The sequence below is a fragment of the Corylus avellana genome, chromosome ca6 (genome assembly GCF_901000735.1).
Source record: "Corylus avellana chromosome ca6, CavTom2PMs-1.0".
Taxonomy (NCBI): Eukaryota; Viridiplantae; Streptophyta; class Magnoliopsida; order Fagales; family Betulaceae; genus Corylus; species Corylus avellana.
In genome coordinates this window covers 18,070,132-18,093,484 of record NC_081546.1, presented here as the reverse complement: position 1 = coordinate 18,093,484, position 23,353 = coordinate 18,070,132, and the positions used below count along the sequence as shown (strand labels likewise).

At 34.8% G+C, this 23,353-nt stretch overlaps 1 pseudogene; it reads left to right on the top strand.

Annotated features, from left to right (window-relative positions):
- The first annotated feature begins 996 nt into the window (after positions 1-996).
- Positions 997-23,353, top strand: part of LOC132185276 (tryptophan aminotransferase-related protein 3-like) — a 65,429-nt pseudogene continuing 43,072 nt past the window's right edge.

Genomic DNA, 23,353 nt, shown 5'->3' with positions numbered 1-23,353 from the left:
ATAAACTATAGAATACTAGAGAATATAGGGATAAACTAAATATTGTATTTCTGTGTGTTTAGAACTGTATACAATGAGGCCTATTTATAGTTGAATAAGGCCAGACAGAATAGAAATTACAATCAAGGAATTAATGTACAATATTACAAAATAATATCAATGTATATACAGGGAAAATATATCAAATCAGCAATTATGGTGATTATCTGAATATAATCAGAATATATTCTGATTATATTCTAACAATAATTACGTAACGCCTCCAAAATTAAACTGATTAATTCGATCAATCTTTAAAAAGTCATTGGCAATATCCTAGACCAATTAACTAGCTAGTAATTGATTGGTGGTATTGCGTATTAAACAAGTCACCACCCGTCATAATGAAAATATGCGGAAAACAAAAATACATGATATGAGATTACTACAACTACAACTATTGATGAATATTATACATGTATCATTAACTACATACCTAAAGCTGCTAACAATATTTTATGGACATTAATGAATAATTATCCAGACTTAATAATACGAGTTATTCGCTTGACCTCTTCATCCTAACAAACTTTCTCACTCTATACTCAGACAAGTCCTGCTAAACCATAAAGCAACACAACTCTAATATGTTCGGCAGGTGAAAAAAAAAATAGCTGTGTAAGTTTACAACTTAGTAAGTAAATATTACTAGTTGGTAATGCAACGAGCCTTTAAATTACAGTTTATGACTTGGAATTGTAAATGTGAATTTTCACAAATATAATGTTTATTAATTATCTTCGTTACTATGCCATAAAAATGTGGCTAATTTGTTTTAAAAGAATGATGAGGAAGTTTAAGGTTCTTGGAATTATGCTAACTTGAGGAGGCTCAAGATTCCTCAAAATATTTTTTCCATTGTTTTCTATTTCGTTGAAATTTCAAAGCAAACAATATATGGACCACCATCATTTTCTTATGAAGATGAGAAAAATAGAAGAAAAGTGTGTAGATACAATGGCTCGTCTCCATCAGTGAGTGAGAAAGAATATTGATTAGGGCCCACTTAACTTGTCTTAATGAAAGCATAGTCACTTCTCATCGTCCAGGTCTTTGCTTGTCATCTTGACCACGTCTTGGTCGTTTCGAATAGGACATTAATTAAACATTTGCATGCTTGACGAGGTTCCACTTCGTCTCATACACGTTTCAAATTTCTATGTTTTGTTTTTTAACCTGTTTTATATTTTTATTTGAAAAAACTTTACAAAGACTTTTGAACTACAACGCGTTTTAAGAAGATATTTTCAAGTTTTAAAAACTCTCAATTTTACCGCTCAAATTTTTTATCTAATGCAATTTGCCCACTTCGTCAAGTTTTTTAGTTAAACCCTATCAGAAACACTTAAAAATATCAAATTACTCTTCGATGGTGACCCAACCGTGAGTTTTGATTTTTTTTTTATACTAACTTTAGTTTTTTTTTTTAAAAAAAAAATACTAATTTGAAATAAGTGTAAATGTAAAATTTTATGAAAAAAGTCAAGAGTATAATGGTCATTTTATCGCTTTTAACATTTGCAAATTGACAGATGAAGTATATTGCGTAAAATTAAAAGTTCATGAGAAGTGAAACTCAAAGTTTTTGAAATTTGAAGGAATCTTCTCAAAACACCCAAGTGCAATTTTCCCTTGGCAAAGCTTGATTATATTATAATTTATTAAGCTTTATATTAAATATTAAGCTAAATATACTTAATATTTAATATAAAGCTTAATAAATTATACTTGCAATTTAATGCTTAATATATATGGCTCAAGTTTTTACAACTTATTATAGTTTGACTTATTAATACACGTACTAAATTTGATAATAGTAACCACAGAATGAATGTCAACCTCTAAACACTTCTCACTGAAACAATTTTTTTTATCATCAAATTTCTGAAACAATTTATTTTTTAATTTTTTAAAATTTTTAACAATTTTGGTAACGTGTTAAATTGACACGTTACCAAATGGTAACTTGTTAATTTAACACGTTACAATAATAGTAACGTGTCATATGAACACGATACCATATTGTGACGTGTTAAGTTGACACGTCACAATATGGTTACGTGTCAATATGACACGTTACAATAATAGTAACGTGTCAATATGACACATTACCATATGGTAACATGTCAATATAACACGTTACCATATTGTAATGTGTCAACTTGACACGTCACAGTATGGTAACGTGTTTGTTGCACACGTTACCATAAGATGACGTCATCTTATGGTAACGTGGCATTTTCCATACGTCACCAAATGGTGACATGTGGAAAATGACACGTTAGTATAATTTATATTGACGAGTCGACAATCAACACGTCACAATTTGGTGACATGGCAACAACTCATGAACAGTTGCCACGTCACCAAAAGCTTAGTTTTTTGTAGTGATATGACCCAAACTTGACACAACCCAATACAAAATTAGAAAATTAAAGTTCGGGGATTTGACTCATTTAATTAAATGGATTAGGTTAGGATTAACCTATATGGTCTTCTACTAATGCTTTGACACGACCCGAACCCGACACGCGAATACGAATTGCCACCCCTACTCCAAGATTTAAACTCGTGATGTGGTGCTTATTTTGATAGCGAATGTTAGGTATCTGACCAATACATCAAAAACTCCAAAGATGATGGAACGTGGAAAGTTAGACCCTTAAACCTATCTCATACTAGGCTAGCCCATTTTAGCGTGCATACCTCAAATTGAACCTCATCTGGATCATTACAATCTCTGTCTTTTTATTTTTTACTTTTTTATTTTAAAAAAATACACATACCCCCTTCAAATTAATACTCAATTTGCAATGTCCTCCCTAAACTTTTAATTGAATCAACATCCCCCAAACTACTATAAATTGCAATTAATGTATCCCTTTTTGTCCCATAAATAGACAAAAATGACCCTAAATTTTTTTCAATAAAACAAAAATATCCCTATAAATTTATTTTTTTTTTAAAAAACCACCATGACGACCCGGGTCCGTGACAATTGACACAGTATACTTTTCCCCTTTTTTTTAGTTGATAATGTCCTCACTTTTTTTTTTGACATGTCCACACAAGAGAAAGGAGAGGGTAATTCAAACTAGAGACCTCCGCTTCACGAATTAAGGACCTCACCTTTTATTTATTTTATTTTAGAAAAAGAATTGAGGACGTCACTTAATTATGAAAGAAACTGTATCTTATCCATATAATATATACACACTTATCACAATTGGATAATTGGTTATTATTGAGATATTGTGATTAATTGCAGTGGAGATCCATATTTCTTGGAACCTTTCTGGATGCAACATGCAACAAGTAGTGCACTTGTTGTGGCGGGTTGGCATCGAATGGGGTATTCATACAGTGATCACTCTTCCATCTCTCCAGAGCTCGAGAGCCACATCCGCACTTTACATTCCGTCGTCGGAAATGCTATCACCGCCGGAAGGTACATCGTTTTCGGCGCCGGCTCAACCCAACTTCTTAATGCTGCAGTGAATGCACTCTCCTTCGATAATTCCTCTACTCCTGCAAGGGTCGTAGCTTTATTTCCTTATTACCCGGTTCGTACTTGTTCTAACATCCTTAAACTACAATTTTTTTTTAACTATTATTTTCAATTTTTTTACTACAATTCTTTGACAAATTCATACGGCATTTCACATGAATGCCACGTGATGTCAGTTGGGCAAAAAAATTTGACAGATAAATTTATTTATTTAGTGGTTGACATGGTAAGCACCACGTTAACTTATCAATTTGCAAGGAAAGTTACTTATAAAGCTGTAGTGTTCCTAACCGTACTATTTTAATGAAATTGTTTCTGTTTTATTATTGATTAATGACATATACTATATTTTTATTCCACAACTATTCACAAAATATCAACTCTTGGTCTTTTTCTTTTTAAAATAAACAATGATTGATTTAAGGGTTGGTTGAGATTAGCACGCCAACAATGCAGATAAAAATATGGTTTTTAACATTACTCATTATTATTTTAGTAAAGACATAATAAAAAAAATGTTATATACTATACTTTTATTTTACTTTGTTAATAAGGGCTGGATGACAATTTCACGTACATTAGCAAAATATAATAAAAGTGTGACGTATAACATTTCTTTATAATGAATTAAACAAAAATTAAAAAATCAAAATTTAAAGAATTTCATGGTAACATATTCTTAATAATCTCAAAAAAAAAAAAAAAAAAAATTCATATATGGTTACTATATTTATAAGTAAAGTATTTTTCCTTTATAATGGAGATCGATCGTGAAGGTGAAATCAAAATATCACAGGTTTATAAAATGCAAACAGAGCTTTTCCAGTCGAAGAACTACACATTTGAAGGAGATGCATCCTTGTGGGAGAACAGTACCAGTAATGCTTCTATAAATTTCATTGAGTTTGTAACTTCGCCAAACAATCCTGACGGACACCTGAGAAGATGTTATGATTTTTACCATTTCTAAACTCACTGGTCATGCCGGCCTAGATTTGTGTAAGAATTTAATGACCCATATGACAGATTTGAATTTTTAGTAATTTGCTGTCTAGATTGTTAGAATGTGATAGAGTTTTATTGGTTGATATTATTATATTAGCATTGTGAAATAATTGTAAGGTAAAAATGTAGTTTTTAACATTACTCATCTAATCTTAATCCTATTAAACTAACAGATCGAATTGGTTTCCTATGAGATAGTTAAGATCTTGGACTTTATTGAATATTATATATAGATCATGTTTTTACGGAAATCCCATTATCTACCCTCATAAGCACTTAATAATAAACTGTTACTAAGGATGTTAAAGTAATGGTTAAGTGATTAAATTTATCTATTCTTATTAATTTAAGCTTTTGAGATAATTGGTAATTTAATATGGTATCAGAGCCAAATGTCCTGAATTCGAACCTTGACTCTGTCAAATGACCCCCATTTAAATTACATATTCCACGTGTCGAGAGTCACCTATTAAAAGGAAGTTTGAGCCCACACGTGAGGGAAAATGTTAAAGTAATGGTTAAGTAATTAAATTTATCTCTTCATATCAGCTTAAACTTTTGGGATAACTGGTAATTTAATAAATGATTCAATTATGTATGTAAGTGCATATGAACTTGTTCCTCATCTTGATGCAGCGTGACTTAGTGGGCTGCATCAGTGATTTTTATAAAAATAATTACCCTCCCCTGCATCTGTCCAATTCAGCGTGACTTACAATACCGATTATTTTTATACTGATATAAAAATAATTATACCGATTAACCGAACCAGCCAACTTCAGTATAAAAATCCTTAACCGATTACCGACTGACTTCTGGCGGTAGGCGGTTAATGTAAGATCAGTCACAGTCGATACGCGGTAAACGGTTAATCTGTCCGCCCCTAATGAAAAGTATTTAGTTTGGGATTGCGTTCGTAAAAAATTGGGGGCATTTCTAAACCGGAGGCAAAGGATTTTTTTTTTAAAAAAAAAAAAAAAAAACCCACGATTTTAAAGGCCAAACCCTAATTTTATTAAATGTTTAACTGCATTTTTAAATAATACATTTTAAACACGTGTGAATTTAATAAACAGGGTTAATTGAAAAATGAGAAAAGATTTATGGACTTGAATTGCAGAATTTCTATAATTTTAACAATAGTAAATTGATCATGACGGCTTATGCATGGTTGAAGTGTGAGAGGGAAGAGGATAGAGATTGCTATTCGGTCCTGGAAGCAGCCAGTATAGCTGACCGGGAAGGTGGCATGTTTGGTGCTGAACTAGATCGTTATTTGCGTCTCAGTCTCACCCGAAGCCAAGATGATTTTGATTTACTCCTTCATCGCCTAAGCAAAATCTCAGGGGAAGAGGGGGCCAAGCCTTTCTAGTTTAATGTAATCAACATCAATTGATTACAATTACAAAGCTATTGGCATTTATTTTGTAACAAAATCATTATCTAGTGAAGTGGCCGGTCATGTCAATTGACCCGCTATATATATGGAAGGAGTAATATTGCTACTGGCTATTAATTATCTCACGCAATGGTTAACGGGGTGAGATAGTGGTAGAATAAAAATATAATTTTTAGCATTATCTAGTGAAGTGGTCATATCTATTGACCCGCTTAAAAATATGGATCCGGATTTTTTGCAATTAGAATTTATTCTTAAAAACCGGCTTGTAAAAGGCGGGTATCCAATAACTTATATACATATTATTAAGATTAGACTTAATCTATATGAGACACAAATATCGTAACACCATTCCAATCGATTCTATGGAAGCAGGGCGCTGGCCTTATTAGGCAGGCATCTCGGCTAACTTTATTTTTTAGGGCAGCAATATCCAATGGCGGAGCCAGACAATTCATATTGAGGGTGCCGCTAAAATTTTTTTGACGTCATAAAAATTTTCTCCACCCTAAAAATTTGGTAATTCACACAATATATGCATCGCAGAAAAATATCTATAAAAGTTCATAAATATGTGCTCAAATTGATATATTAGAAAATCATCTTCCATTTTGTTGCGAAGTCGTGTTTTAACAATTTTTTTAAAAAAAAAATTTGTTGTACCTGTGGGTGATCTTCAAAATTATGATGTGATCATTCACTTCTAATTATCCGTTGAATGATCACATCATTTTGCAAGCATATTACCAAATTGGTAAAATAGACGAGTTGGGCTTCAGGTGAAAGTTGTTTAATGAACACTATGGATATTAATTCACTTTCAATGAGCCTCTAGAATTTTTTTTTTTTTTTTTTAAAAAAAAGAAGCTTTGGGGACACCCACAAAGCCTAAAGTGGCTCCGCCACCGGCGATATCGAATTGCAAGGAATCGGGTTGTACAGACTCGTCCACATGAATTCAGAAATATCAAATACAAAAGCAATTTTCCTAGAGCTTAGAGGTGTGCTGATTATAGTACAATTCAATCCCACTTTATCAAGTTTTAATCAAAGTCTTTGTACGATCATTTCCGCCCTTCTGTTTTTGTGGGCGAATCACAAAAACAATATAATATCATAGCACATTAAAAACACTATCAGAACACCAAAAAACATTTCTTTTACCTTATATTTATCACGCAGAAAGAAAAAAAAAATAGTAAGTGAAGAAAACAAAAGATAAATCACAAGTTACGTTAATTCAGAGTCTCATTGTAATAATGAAGAGAATGGAATTGAACCAGAGTTTCACTGGTCTTGGCAAAGTCTCACCACCTAAAAAAAAAGGGAAATCACATCTCAAAGGAAGTGCGCAGCTAATTTTTCATTCATCATAATCTGTCTATTACAATAAAACATTATGCTTAAATAGTCTAGGGGACTAAACTCCAACCATAACCCTAATGTGACTGACTCTGGGTCAAGTCCATTATTTACAAATAACTTAAAATTTTGGGTCGAGCCCATTATTGAATGACAAATAAAATTAATAACATAAAAATAAAACTAAAGGACCCAATTTATCTCTATGTTGAGTTCTCCATCTTTACTGGGGATCCATCTCTGAAATGGTTATACTTGTTGAACAACTAGGTAAATTTGTCTCTATCAAATTTATTTGAGTAGAAAATGCTATTTGTTTTGGAGTAGGAAGTGACATAGTTTCATTAATAAGCATAGAGATAACATCATACATGGTTGGCCTACCCGCTACAAACTCTTGTACGCATAAGAGACCCACGTGAATGCATCTCAAAATCTAGAGAGCATAATAGGATTCAACCAGAGTCAAATCCATTAGCTCCAAAGTTCTATTTTCTCTCCATAATTCCCAAGCCTACAACCAATCCATGCATGCCCCACAATTTATTTTCCTGTGCAATTTGAACATATAGAAACGAAGCATGATAGTATCAAGAAGTACAACACGATAAATATCTTATAGGAGAAAATTCACTTTACCCCCATGAAATTTTAAGTGTTTTTCAATTTAAACCATCCATTACAAATTTCCGTTTAATTGGACGGAAATCATCCAACGTGCGTCTCACGTGGGATTTTGATGCCTTCTATTCCAATTTTGCCCTCTACGTAATTACACTTATTCAAACCTATAAAATTGAAGGTAATTACGTAATTTCATAGGTTTTAATGAGGGCAAAATTGGAATAGAGGGCATCAAAATCCCACGTGAGACGCACGTGGAATGATTTTCGTCAAATTAGACAGAAATTAGTAACGGAGGGTTTGAATTGAAAATTTTTGAAACATTAGGGGGTACATTGCTAATTTTTAAACATTAGGGTTTCAATTGAAAAACTCCTGAAACTTCAGGTAGGTAAAGTGCACTTAACCCTATCTTATATAAATAATAAGATAATAAAATTACTTCCCATGTAATCCTTTTCGCTCATTCAATTAGAACAAACAAACCAAAAAAAAAAAAAGGTAAAGTCTACATTCCCCCTTCAAACTACCACCCAATTGACAATGTTCTCCCCCAAACTTTTAATTGTGATAATGTCCACTCCAAACTACCAAAACATTGTGAATGTCCCCCCAAAGCTAGCAAAAAGATAAAAATATCCCTATATATTTATTAATAAGATAAAAATACACCTATAAATTCGAAGAAAAAAAAGTAAATAAATTTTTTTTTAAAAAAAAACAAACGAAAATTTAATTAAAATGATTTTAAAAATGAAAATTTTTATTTTTTCAAATGAATAATTTTTTTAAAATGAATTTTTTTTTTTAAAACGAAAACTTTTTATTTAAAAAAGTTATAATATAATTTTTTTTTTTAAAAAAAGAAAAATGAAAATTTCAATTTTTATAAAGAAAAATCGAATTTTTTAAATTTTTTTGTTATAAAAGAATTTTTTTTTTTTAAATTTAAAATTTGGCCATCCCTTGGATTTATTTATTTATTTAATTTTTAGGTATTTTTTTCTAGAAATTTTAGTTTTTTTTTTTTACTAAGGGTAGTTTTGTCATTGGGGGAACTTGACAAATTTTGGTAGTTTGAGGGGACATGGTCAATTGAATGGTAGTTTAAGAGGGAAATGTAGACTTTACCCAAAATAATAATAATAATAATAATAATAATAATAATTTTTACACAAAAAATATTTATAATACCAAAAAAAAGAAAAATATATATAAATAAAACAAAAAAAATCAAAATAACTTTTTTTTTTCTTAAAAAAAAACAAGTTCAAATTATTATTATTTAAAAAAAAATAGAGGGGTGGGGAGGTGGTTCGAAAGGCCACCCCTACTGTCCTACCGAGTAATTCTAGTTGTCCTACCAGTGTCTAACTAGGGCTAATGTGGCGTGGACTTAGACACGCCGCATTAGCCCTATTAAAAAACAAAAGAAAAAACCTAAAAGTGAGTTGGACACTGGGAGAATTACTCCCTTAGGGGTGGCCCCCAAGCCACCCTAGAGGTAGTTGGGGGTGGCTTGCCGCCATCCCTGGCCCATGGGGGTGGCACGCGGCCTCCCCCGGAGCGAGCCACACCTCTCCCAGGGGTGGCTGCAACCCCTCTAATTTTTTTTTTTTTTTAAATATATATTTTTATGTGTATGGGTAAAAGAGTAAGAAATTTTGAAGTTGTTGGGTGCATGTGGTTGTTATAAACACAAATTTTGAGTGCCAATATTTTCAAAAATTACTTAGCGAAGTTTGAACTATAAGCGACACGTGAATAGTAATATTATTTAAACGTCACTATTTGTGCTCTTTTTTTTGAAGTGACGTTTGAATAGTAAAACTCGCATTTTAATGACGTTGTTAAATAACATCACTGTCCCAAATGTCACTAATTAGGCTTCCTTTTTTTTTTTTGAAGTAATTGTTTGAATTTAATAAAAAGCTTGCGTATTTGCTAGGGTTATAAGCTAGTTTTCCATAAGATTACAACTAATATACGTGAAACAATTGGAGCAAGCAGCCTTAATTACAAATCACGCATGCATATTATCACAAATTAAACTAACTTGTTTTAAAATAGATACTTGAAGTTGCTTCGAAGATCAAGTCTAACTTCTGGAAAATTTGACCAGGTTGTCATCCTGCTTACGGGAACAGGTATTTCACAAGACGCAGTCATAAATTAATTAAAAGCAAACCAGCCATATTCCATGTAACTCAAATTCCAATACAAAATAGAATATTGAGAGTTAATCTAAGTCAAAAGATTGGAGGACAAAAGAATTTAGGCTCGTAAAATGGTTTTCAGAAAATAATTTCCGCATTTTATGGTGTTTACTGTGACGTAAAATAGTGGTTAATCGAAAATATTTTCCTTTTGACCGAAACTTCTTCTTTAATTTTATAAAATGGTTTACGGTTTTCAAAACCGCATACCATTATCCGACTTTAAGCATCTCATTCTCAAATCGACGGACCTATTGAGGGTGACATGAACCCATCCATTTGGTAGTGGGCCCATGAGGTGGCTTCTCCTAGTTGGCTTTATTGTAGGAGTATTGTTTTACCGACTCATTCTCCAAGTCCTCCTAGGTGTAGGAGTTTGAGATTGACTGGGAGAAGGTTTTAGTCCACCTTGCTTTTGGATTTCCTTTGACCGACTTTGAGCCTTATAAAAGGCATGCTTCAGCTTGGTTCTAGTGTGTGCCAAACGTGAATGTATGTGAGCACCAAAGGGAGGAGAAAAGAGAGAATTTGATAGAAGGAGGTACAAGGGCTGCTGTTGTGCAAATTTATTTAACTCGCAAGTATACGAATCAATTGTAGTTAATAGATTGCAAGTGCGAGGTTGAACCCACAGAGAATTGTATTTTTGAAAGAGCAATTTAAATCTAAATTAATTAAATCCTAACCTAGTTCCAAAAAGGGTTTTGAATTTTGGTTTTAAAAATTAAAAGACAAACATAAACTAAATAAACTAAACTAAGAGATAAAATCGAATCATAACAACATACTTCCATGTTTTTATCAATATTAATCTGAAGTTCTCACAATTAAAATTTTAGATATATTTTACTATGCTTCAACAGTTAATCAAAATCATCCCATGTATCCATTCATTGCATAAATCACAAAAGGAATCCAATATCAATTAAATCATCAGATATATCCGTAAATCACAAAAGATATCCAATCTTAATTGAAACACTAAATGTATCCGTAGAACAAATTACAAAGGATATCCAATTATTTAAGCAAATAAAATCAAGCAATCAATTATGTGAAATTATCTTAAATCATCAAGTGTATACTTGAATCACAAAAGATATCCAAGAATCACTCCACATATTGAAAAGAAGTAAAACAATTGAAATATTAAACTCAATAAAATCAGATAAATAAAAACTTACATGAAAGTATTGATGTTCTTCATCGGTAAGGTTTCATCCCCAACCTCAGTTGGGAATTTAGCTCCACATAAAAATAAAACATAAATCTAAAGAAAACTTAAACCAAAGAGAGAAAAACTGTACAATTTTGCTCTTTGAAATTCTCTATCTCTTTTCTTCAATGCAAAGAAGTCTATTTATAGGCCTAGGGAAGTCCTACAAGCCCTATTAAACCTAGATAATTCGGAGGTCTGTCTCCCAGTCAAAATAGAAGTCTGAAATCGGAATAGGATTCGTCCAAATTTGCGTCCTTTAATTGCGGGGCGATTTTGGCATAGTAACCGTCTGAATTAGGAAAATCCTATTTCACAACAAATTGTATTATTTTGAGTTAGCTTTCCAATGCCACTACAATCACTCCAATCTGATATTTGACCGGAAAGTTATGGTCAAAATACTGAGACATGTGTAGAATCTGAATTTGAATCCAATCTGAAATTTTATCCAATCTGATCTTTAATCCAATCTGATCTTTAATCTGATTTAACATTTTCTTAGATTTGGTTAACTTAACCACATCATCTAGGTCTTCTCAAAGTATGCTATCTTCCAAACTTTGCATTTTTTCTTTTAAAGCTGCAGTTTTTCTTTAATGACCTACAAAACACTAAAAACACAAAACTAACACAAAATATTAAATACCACACAACTAAAGGATTAACTAATGTAAATAAAGGGGTCCAAATATGAATATTTGGCACTTATCAAATACCCCCAAACTTACAATTTGCTAGTCCCTTAGCAAAACAAAACGAAAAATAAAATGAGAGCAAGAAACATAAATCCTCTTTCGTGGGAGAGACGATTGCATTTAGTATATGCAACAAGCCTTTTAAACCCTTAGGCATCCCTAGTGGACGAGTGAAGTCTCGTGAAGGCTTAGCAAGAATGATACCCACAAACATTGTGCACTATGTTGTTAACAATAAAGAAGTTTCACATAAACCATAGTTCTTATTTATGAGCAAACTTAAAAAGACAAACACCATCATCACAGTTAAAAGGAAATCCAAAATCAAATTACTCATAATTGACAATTAAGACCTCATATGTACTGAAAAGTGTAAAGTGTAATTAACATATAATCATGAAGCTTTTAGCTTAAACTCAAGACAAGTTCCATAAAATTTGTAAAAATCTCCATCAAATGAAACAACCAAGGCAAGATATGCATTTTTTTTTTTTTTTTTTACAAGCTCTGCAATGTCTAACTCCCTTAAGCTTTTTAATTGACTAATGTAACAAGTGTTAGGCCAATGACTCCCAAGCTAGGTGGCTTTAGGGCACTAGATGTAGAATATCTCTAAGGGCTTATTAACTTAAGTCAAAAAGGCTACGAAGCCATACTAGCCATATCATAAATCAACCCTGAATTTCACACCTTTTGACGCGAACACTTAATGCTTAATGAGGCAAAAGGTCTGGTTACTCAGCGGAAAACTCAACATGATCTTTCTTTTCTTTTTCCTTCTTTTTTTTTTTGATTTTTTATATCTTGGAAGCCAATGGTTATTCATCAATAGGTCATCCAACAAATCTCAAAGAGAACAAGCTTAAGCTCAAACATCATACCTCACAGAAAACATGCTAATGTACTCATAAAAATTTATCTCAAAACAAGTGAAATCTCTTTTACCCAAAAATAAGTCAAAGGATTCAAACTCCTAATGACATAATGATGTGTTCAATCCTTTAAGCAAGCTAATGAAATGCAAATCACAGTTACAGTTTAACTCAAACTTAACAACAACATAGCACAAATTTTTTTTTTTCAATTTTTTTTAAACACAAAATGACAAATAAAAATAAACAAACAAGAACAAAAATAAATAGACAAAGTGTTTTTCCATACCCCCAAACTTGAATTAGACACTGCCCTCAATGTGTAGTATAGAAATACATTACTGGAAATAGGGAAATCTCAAGGTGTGAAAAAGGGGCAAGGCATCCTCTAAACTCAAACACCAAAACACCTGTCAACAAAAACTAACAGTAAATTATTTATTTATTTTTTTTTTTTTTATAGAAACAAAAATCAAAAGATTAATTGCTGTTAGAAACAAAAACAAATAAAAATAACATGTAATGAAAAAGGAAAGAAAGAATTTGTGGAGTGAAGTGCAAAAAATAAACTGGAGGAGAAAACTTTACAGCGCTTCCCCTATCATGCGGATGTCCAACCAATCATTTCCACCATTTCTTCTTCAAAACTTCATACCCCTTTGGAAGGATATTTTGCCATCTTTTGTAAAATTTCTTACTTTGAAGGATCTTCGTAGGAAAGTTGTTCCTAGATTTGTGTGCTTGTGTGCACAAGTCCTTGAGTATCTTGACATAAGATGGCTCTTTGAGACATTCAGGCGATGAAGCTTTGGGCTCTTGATGTGTCTCAAGAGGGACAGTGATGTAGGCAGGAGCTTCAGTACTCACTTCGATGTCACTAGGTAGATTAGGATCCATTGGGAGCTCACTATTCTCATGGTACTCAACTTGCTCAGGGTGCTCGACTTGCTCAGAGTGCTCAACTTGCTCTGTGTGCTCAACTTCTTCTTTTTCTTCCTCCTCAATGTTATTCACAATTTCCTCCTCATCAATCATGTAGTTTAGAATGAATGGACACTCTTCTCTCTTGTGATAAGGATTATAACAATATGAACATGCCTTATATAGTGGATGATTGCTAGGCAATGTTAGATGGTCAACTCAAGCTTCTTTGAACTAGGCTAATCTCTCGCCTATGTCATTAACATGGGTAGTTGGAAAATGTTGCACTATTGCTAGAGAAGCATAATAAGATTTGACAAATTCATGATGAGATATGCTAGCATCATCCTCCATCATGCTTACGTAGTGTAAAAAGAATGGGCATTCGCTTTTGTGGTGAGTGGGATTATAACAATATTCACAAAACAGAGATGGTTCACGTTTCTTCATAAATCTGGCATAGATAGACTTAGCTGCCCTGAGTTGGTATTTTTTGCTATCTAAGTCATCAATGTGAGCAGTTGGACAAAGTTGCCATATATCATCTTTAGGAAGATAATTTAATGTAGCATTTTCCTCTCTTTCAAAGTTGGTGGTGGCTTGGACATGCTCATGATAAGAATTTCCGGACTCATCCTCATCAATCATGTAGTGTCCTTTAGCCATCAACTGACTTTGAAGCTCTTCTTCCTTATTGTTATCCTTTATGCTCTCATTGTCCCAATATTGAGTCATTGGGTCAAGTTGATGTTCAGATGGATGTTCATTCTCACTCTCGCCAATCCATTCTTCCATCCCTGTGGTAGCGTGAGTATTGGCATCTTTGAGCTCTTGATTGAGTCTGTTCATAGCTTGCTTCATCTCTTGCACGTTCTTATCAATTGATTGCATGAATGCTTTCATCATGTCTTTCAGTGATGACTGTGGTGCAGGCTATGGCATTTGAGTAATGGATTGATCCACAGGTGCATGAATTGTTTGTAAGTTGAAAGTCTTGAGCTCTTGTACAACTTGATGCATATTTTGGATGCATGCTTTGAATGTGTCTTCCAATGATAACTCTTGTGGAAGAGGCTGTGGCACTTGAGTGATGGACTGATAAGCAGGGAGTTGAGCTTGGTGATTGAACTGCAGATAGCCTGAGTGGTACACTTCATCAAATTGGTGAGTGTAATTTCCTGTAGCCTGAGCTGATCCTGAGAAATCAGATTGGTTGCTCCAGTCCTGGTTATAAAAATTGAAATTTGAATCAAACCCAGACTGGAAAAACTGGTGTTCATTTATTCATATGAAAGTTAGATCTAGCTGCTCTGATTTGGTCAAATTTGTACCATAAGTCGTTGAGCTCAGCTCGTAGATTTGGACAATTATTTTCCTCATGATAAGAATTGAAACAATATGAACATGGTTTATGTGGGTAAAAATTTTGATGGTAGTTGGTAGGAGCTAGTGTCCTATAACTAGGAGAAGCATTAAAATCATTAAAATGAAAATTCATGCTTCCCCCTCACTTTTTAGCATGCAGATATCCCACATAAAACATTAACCATTTAAAAGTTTTTTTAAAAAATAAAATAAACTAAAAAAACAACTAACACATTAAAAAAAATGAAAACTAAAATTTAAAAACTCACAAAAAGGGCCAAAAATAAATTTTTGGCAAAGATCTACGGAACTGCTGCCTTTGCTGTGACTGCGATCGATCGCACTAACAGGGGCGTGTGGAAGGTGCTGTGGCAGAACTGTAAAACAAGCAAAAACAAAAAAAACAAAACAACAAGAAAAATCGTTTTTTTTTTTTTTTATTAGTAACACGAATAAAACAAAACAAATTCCAGAAAAATAAAATCCTAATTATAACTAGTAGAAGAATATAACTAATTTAGAAATAAATTTTTTTCAAAAAATAAATAATTCCCCGGCAACGGCGCCAAAAACTTGTTGTACAAATTTATTTTACTCGCAAGTGTACAAATCAATTGTAGTTAATGGATTGTAAGTGCAAGGTCGAACCCACGGAGAATTGTATTTTTGAAAGAGCAATTTAAATCTAAACTAATTAAATCCTAACCTAGTTCCAAAAAGGGTTTTGAATTTTGGTTTTAAAAATTAAAAGACAAACATAAACTAAATAAACTAAACTAAGAGATAAAATACTAAGATTTGGGAATTCACACTCATTGAATCATAACAACATACTTCCATGTTTATCAATATTAATCTGAAGTTCTCACAATTAAAATCTTAGATATGTTTTACTATGCTTCAATAGTTAATCAAAACCATCCCATGTATCCATTCATTGCACAAATCACAAAAGGAATCCAATATCAATTAAATCATCAGATGTATCCGTAAATCACAAAAGATATCCAATCTTAATTGAAACACTAAATGTATCCGTAGAACAAATTATAAGGGATATCCAATTATTTAGGCAAATAAAATCAAGTAATCAATTATCTGAAATTATCTTAAATCATCAAGTGTATCCTTGAATCACAAAAGATATCCAAGAATCACTCCACATATTGAAAAGAAGTAAAACAATTGAAATATTAAACCCAATAAAATCACATAAATAAAGACTTACATGAAAGTATTGATGTTCTTCATCGGTAAGGTTTTATCCCAAACCTCAGTTGGGAATTTAGCTCCACGTAAAAATAAAACCTAAATCTAAAGAAAACTTAAACTAAAAAGAGAAAAACTGTAGAATTTTGCTCTCTGGAATTCTCTATCTTTTTTCTTGAATGCAAAGAAGTCTATTTATAGGCATAGGGAAGTCCTAGAAGCCCTATTAAACTTAGATAATTCGGAGGTCTGTCTCCCAGTCAAAATAGAAGTCTGAAATCGGAATAAGATTCGTCCAGATTTGTGTCCTTTAATTGCGGGGTGATTTTGGCATAGTAACCGTCTGAATTAGGAAAATCCTATTTCACAACAAATTGTAGTATTTTGAGTTAGTTTTCCAATTCCGCTAGAATCACTCAAATATGATGTTTGAGTGGAAAGTTATGGTCAAAATACTGAGACATGTGTAGAATCTGAATTTGAATCCAATCCGAAATCTTATCCAATATGATTTTTAATCCAATCTGATCTTTAATCCGATTTAACATTTTCTTGGATTTGGTTAACTTAACCACATCATCTAGGTCTTCTCAAAGTATGCTTTCTTCCAAACTTTGTATTTTTCCCTTTAAAGTTGTAGTTTTTCTTTAATAACCTACAAAACACTGAAAACACAAAACTAACATAAAATATTAAATAACACACAACTAAATGATTAACTAATATAAATAATGGGGTCCAAATATGGAATATTTGGCACTTATCAGCTGCCACGGTGTTTTCTTCTTGGTGGTTTTTTGAGGAGCCAAAAACAAGTGATTAGAAGAAAAAGGTGTTGTAGAGTAAGAGAAGAAAATGGAGATCAGCCGCCATTTGTTTCAGCAAAAGAAGAGTTTGTATATCTGTCTTTTATATTCTATTTTGGAATAATCTCCCTTGTGTGATAGTGAGATTTGGGTGTATTGGGGCTTTGGGATCTGAGTTATTTTCTCACTACTATTTTGTACTCTATATTTTGATAGTGGATTTTCTCTGAGTCGTCTCCACCGGTGGATGTAGGCTTGTTAAGCTGAACCACTTAAATCTTGGTGTCGTGTGTTGATTGCCTAATCTTTGTTATTCCACGTTGTTCTTATTTTTTGCATCTAACGGGTCTTGGGAAATAGGATTAATTTCTTAACAACTAGTATCAGAGCTTTTGGTTCAAGTGAGAGCGATGGCAGTAGAAGAAGGAAAGATAGGAATTGAAAAATTCAACAGCACAAATTTTGGGTACTAGAAAGTGCAGATTGAAGATATTCTTTATGGAAAGGACCTCTATCAACCTCTTTTAGGAGAACAACCCGACGACATGTATGATAGCGAGTGGGCTCTTCTTGATCGTAAAGCCCTGACAGTTATCAGGTTATCATTGTCAAAATCAGTTGCACACAACGTTATAAAGGAGAAGACCACAACAGGTCTAATGACGGCTTTATCAAGTATTTATGAAAAACCGTCGGCTAACAACAAGGTGCATTTGATGAAGAAATTGTTCAACCTAAAGATGGCGGAAGGGGCTTCAGTGTCACATCATCTCAATGAGTTCAACACCATCACAAATCAATTGTCCTAGGTGGAAATTGATTTTGATGATGAGGTTCGCGTATTGATCGTCTTGGCATCTTTGCCAAATTGCTGGGAAGCTGTGAGGATGGTTGTGAGTAACTCTATAGGGAAGAGTAAAGTGAGCTATGAAGATGTCAGAGATTTGATTCTCAGTGAAGAGGTTCACAGAAGAGATGCGGGTGGAGCCTCTTATTCTGGTGCTGCTTTAAACCTCAAGATTCGGGGCAGAGGACAAGACAAAAACTCTGGTTAAAGCAAATCAAATTCCAGAAAAAGGGAGAAGCAAATCTAGATTCGGACAACAACCTGAGTGTTGGAACTGTGGCAAGACTAGCCATTACAAGAAGAATTGCAGGGAACTGCAGAAGGAGACTAAGAATGATTATGCAAACATAGTGACAGAAGAAGTATATGATGCCCTACTTCTCTCTGTTGACAGTCCCCTTGATTCTTGGGTCTTAACCTTAGGAGTATCTTTTCATACGACAGCGATTCGTGAAATTCTCGAGAACTATGTTGGTGGAGATTTCAGGAAGGTGTATTTGCCTAATGGATCGGCACTGGATATTGTAGGCATGGGTGATGTTCGCATTAGAGCTCACAATGACTCGGTATGGAAGTTATAGAAGGTCAGGAATGTTCCGAAGCTGAAGAAGAACTTGATTTCAGTAGGATAGCTTGATGAGGAAGGGCATTCAATTCATTTCTATGGTGGAAAATGGAAGGTCAGCAAGGGAGCTAGGATTTTAGCTCGTGGTCATAAGACGAGTACTTAGCTCGTGGTCATAAGACGGGTACTCTCTATACGACTACGGACAGTAAGGATATAGTTGTTGTTGCAGATACGGGTGTTGACTCAAAATTATGGCACCTAAGGCTTAGGCACATGAGCGAGAAAGAGATGAAGGTACTTATGTCAAAGGAAAAACTATCGGAGTTGAAGTCAGTTGAGTCCGATTTGTGTGAAGGTTGCATCCTCGGGAAGCAGAAGAATGTGAGTTTCACGGAAGTTGGCAAAGCACCTAAGCTTGGAAAGCTGGAGCTGGTACACACGGATTTGTGGGGTCCCGCACCAGTGGCGTCTTTTGAAGGCTCACGGTATTATATCACGTTTATTGATGACTCAACCAGGAAGGTATGGGTTTATTTCTTGAAAAGTAAATCTGATTTATTTGAGACTTTTAAGAAATGGAAGGCCATGGTTGAGACTGAAACGGGCTTGAAGCTTAAGTGTTTGAGATCAGACAATGGAGGAGAATACACAGATGGGGAGTTCAAGCAGTTTTGTACAGTGAATGGGATCATAATTGAGAAAATCATCCCGAGAATGCAGCAGCAGAATGGCGTGGCTAAGTGTATGAACAGAACTCTCAATGAGCATGCTAGGAGTATGAGGTTGTATGCTGGGTTACCAAAGACTTTCTGGGCTGATGCAGTGAGCACTACGGCATACCTGATAAATAGGGGGTCTTCTGTTCCCCTGAGCCATAGACTACCAAAAGAAGTGTAGAGTGGAAAAGAGGTAAATCTTTCACATCTGAAAGTTTTTGGTTGCGCTTCGTATGTCCATGTTGAGTCTGATGCTATAAGTAAACTAGATGGTAAATCTAGTAAGTGTTTCTTCATTGGATATGGAGATGAGGCCTTCGGTTATCAATTTTAGGATGATCAAAATCGGAAGATCATTAGAAGACAGAATGTGACTTTTAATAAGTGTGCTACGTATAAGGATGGGTCAAGTGCAGAACCTGAAGTTACAGAACATGAACCGAAGAAGTCTGTGTTTGTTAACTTAGATGAGCTTTCTGAAAGTATAGTGCAGAAAGAGAAACAATTCATGGAGGTGGAGCTTGATGAACAATGTTCACTCACGGATGAATATGATGACGAAAAATCTTCAAGAGACTTACAGCCCCGGAAAGAATCTTATTCTTTAGCAAGAGGCAAAGAGAAACGTGATCAAAAGGCATCGGAGAGGTATGGCTTTGAGGACATAGTTTCTTTTGCTCTAACAGCTAGTAATGGAGATCCATCGTCTGTTCAGGATGGTACGCTAAAAGAGGTGGAGTTACTACGGAAAGGTAAAGCTTGGGAATCGGCAGAATTACCCAAGGGAAAGAATGCTAAAGGGTGCAGATGGGTCTATAAGAAGAAAGATTGATTAGAGAAAGCTGTATGGTCGACGGGGCTGATAGGGAGGCATGGTGTAATGTCTAAATTAGGTCCTATGCTCAAATTCATGAGGCGCTTGGACTTGAGTGACACTCGTAGAGTATGATTGCCCATAGGGGTTGAGGCGGAGACATCCAGAGGAGACACGTTTTGTTAGACTTGATGGGATTCAAGTCAAGGTGGAGATTGGTGAGGGTGACATGAACCCATTCATTTGTTAGTGGGCCCGTGAGGTAGCTTCTCCTAGCTGGCTCTGTAGTAGGAGTATTGTTTCACCGACTCTTTCTCCAAGTCCACCTAGGTGTAGGAGTTTGAGATTGACTTGGAGAAGGTTTTAGTCCACCTTGCTTTTGGATTTCCTTTGACCGACTTTGAGCCTTATAAAATGCATGCTTTAGCTTGGTTCTAGTGTGTGCCAAACATGAATATATGTGAGCACCAAAGGGAGGAGAAAAGAGGGAATTTGAGAGAAGGAGGTACAAGGGCTGCCATGGTGTTTTCTTCTTGGTGGTTTTTTGGAGTAGCCAAAAACAAGTGATTAGAAGAAAAAGGTGTTGCAGAGTGAGAGAAGAAAATGGAGATCAGCCGCCATTTGTTCCAGTAAAAGAAGAGTTTGTATATCTGTCTTTTGTATTCTATTTTGGGAATAATCTCTCTTGTGTGATAGTGAGATTTGGGTGTATTGGGGCTTTGGGATCTGAGTGATTTTCTCTCTACTATTTTGTACTCCATATTTTGATAGTGGATTTTCTCTGAGTCGTCTCCGCCAGTGGATGTAGGCTTGTTAAGCTGAACCACTTAAATCTTGGTGTCATGTGTTGATTGCCTAATCATTGTTATTCCACGTTGTTCTTATTTTTCGCATCTAACGGGTCTTGGGAAATAGGATTAATTTCCTAATAGGACCCTGCCAAGACCCGCCCAGGACCTCGGCAGGAAATGCCCGGGACCCGCCTAAGACTCTCTAAGGACCCGCTCTGGACCTCGCTAGGACCTGCCCGAAACCCGACCAGAATTGAACGGGACTCGCTTGGACCTGCCCAGGACTCGCCTGGGACTTGATCGGTACTTGCCCGGAATCTGCCCGGGACTTGTAGGGGACCCCGCTGAGACCTTATGTATCAACACATCAGTACTCATACATAAATATAAGGAAGAATCTCATGCATGATACATGTTATAGGCTAGTAATATTGTAATTTCCAAATAAATCTGTTTATTTATATGTGTGCAAAGTAATATAACATTCACTTTGCAATATTGAAAGTTACAACATCATATCTTTAGGATTTGATAACATCACAACCGCAAACATCTTTATTAGCAAGCCGAAATTAAGTATTATTTATGGCTTGACAGAAAACAACATGAAATCGACAACTTATTATATATTATGGGGACACACAACACAATTAGCTTTATATGTAGGCATCAGGGTTTTCAATGAGGTACTCATCAACAGCACTGAAAAGCCTTAGGGCGCTTTCTTTGGCAGCTTGAACCTCCTCATTGTTAATCGAATAGTCGTCTTTGGCCTCGAAAATACCGATTAAAGTCAATATGGATCCTCCACTAGGGTTTGCCGCTATTTTGAAATCTGCAGAGATCTTCTCGAGCTTTTGGCCCAAAGGATCACCCTCGATCACGCTGTAGCTATATTTATAGTTTGCACGGTCGACAGCAACAACCTGCTGTTTCGCGTGCTTGAAAGGGCTGCCTGAAAAACATAGAAAAACACATATGCATTTTACCTCTTCTATCCAACACTTATATATATTATTATTGTTATTATTATTGTTAAGAATATTATGTTAGGGTTATTTACTTGTTATTTACTTCCTTAGGTATTAGTAGTTTACTAAGTTTACCTTTCCTTAGTCTATTAGGTTACTTGTCTCTCTATAAATAAAGGTCTCTTTATTCATTATAATCAATTAATATCAATACAATGTAGTCTATTGTGTGCTTCCGCTCTCTCTATTATTCTTCCGCTCTTCTATATCTCTCTATTATTCTAACATGGTGTTGGGTCATAAATCAGCTGGGTTGAGCCCAGTACAAAGTCTGCCGGCCCATTCCCAATGCTCGGTCATTTTTACTGTTCAAAATAAACTCATGTTCGGCAAACATTTTTATCTAATTTATATTGTCTACACTCGGTTAACAGGCTCGGTTAGCCGAGTCTGAGGCAGATACCAAGTGTTACCCTCAGGACTGTTAGACATGTCTGAATAAAATATCTTATGTACTGCTCCTCAATATATTGTTGACACGTGGACCCTCGATAAGTCCACTGTGTTAGATGAATAGGTACAACCCGATGGCTATAAAAGGGGGGTCCCCTCTCACTATTTCGGTAACTTCTTTTTACTCTCCAAAACTGAATATCCTACTTATCTTTTATCTCATCCATAATCTTCAAGTTTATTTTCCTCTTAAACATTGTGACTAACTTAGGCATCGGAGCTTTCTCTGGCCGGATAATGCTGGCAGCTTTGATCCATTTTCTTTGTTGATTATTCAGTTGATCCCTCAGTTACTCAGGGGCCCCTTTCCACTTCATCATTCGGAAAACTGCTCAAACAGTTTGGCGCCGTCTGTGGGAAACTCGATTTTTATCGGTTCTTACTAATCCTAATATTCCGATATGGTGAACACACCCCCACACCTTAGTACATCTCCACATCTAATCCCAATTGTCCAATCAGATATTCCTGGAACGTCACACGATCCAAATCCCCAGACAGCCATGTTGGAAGGTTTCCTAAAACGAATAGCCGAATCTATCGAAGCTATGAAAAAACAAAATGAAGAGATCGTCTCTAGGTTGCCTCCTAGAGAAGATTCAGCACCGAAGAGAAGACGAGAAGAGTCCCTCAGGGAGCCACCACCATCAGCCCGACCTCAATCAACTCAACAAGACGCTGGAAGTTCAATACGAGGAAATCCTCATACCGCTCAGACCAAGGAAAACTCTCATCGACGAGAGCTCGCCAAAAATTCACAACTTGGTGGCAAATCACACCATGGCGAATCCAGTCACGCCAAAACCCACCATAGTCATTCCCAGTGTAGCCATTCCCGTCATGGTCGGTCACATCATGTTCAACCTGCGGAGGCTGCTGTGAATAAAGATGTT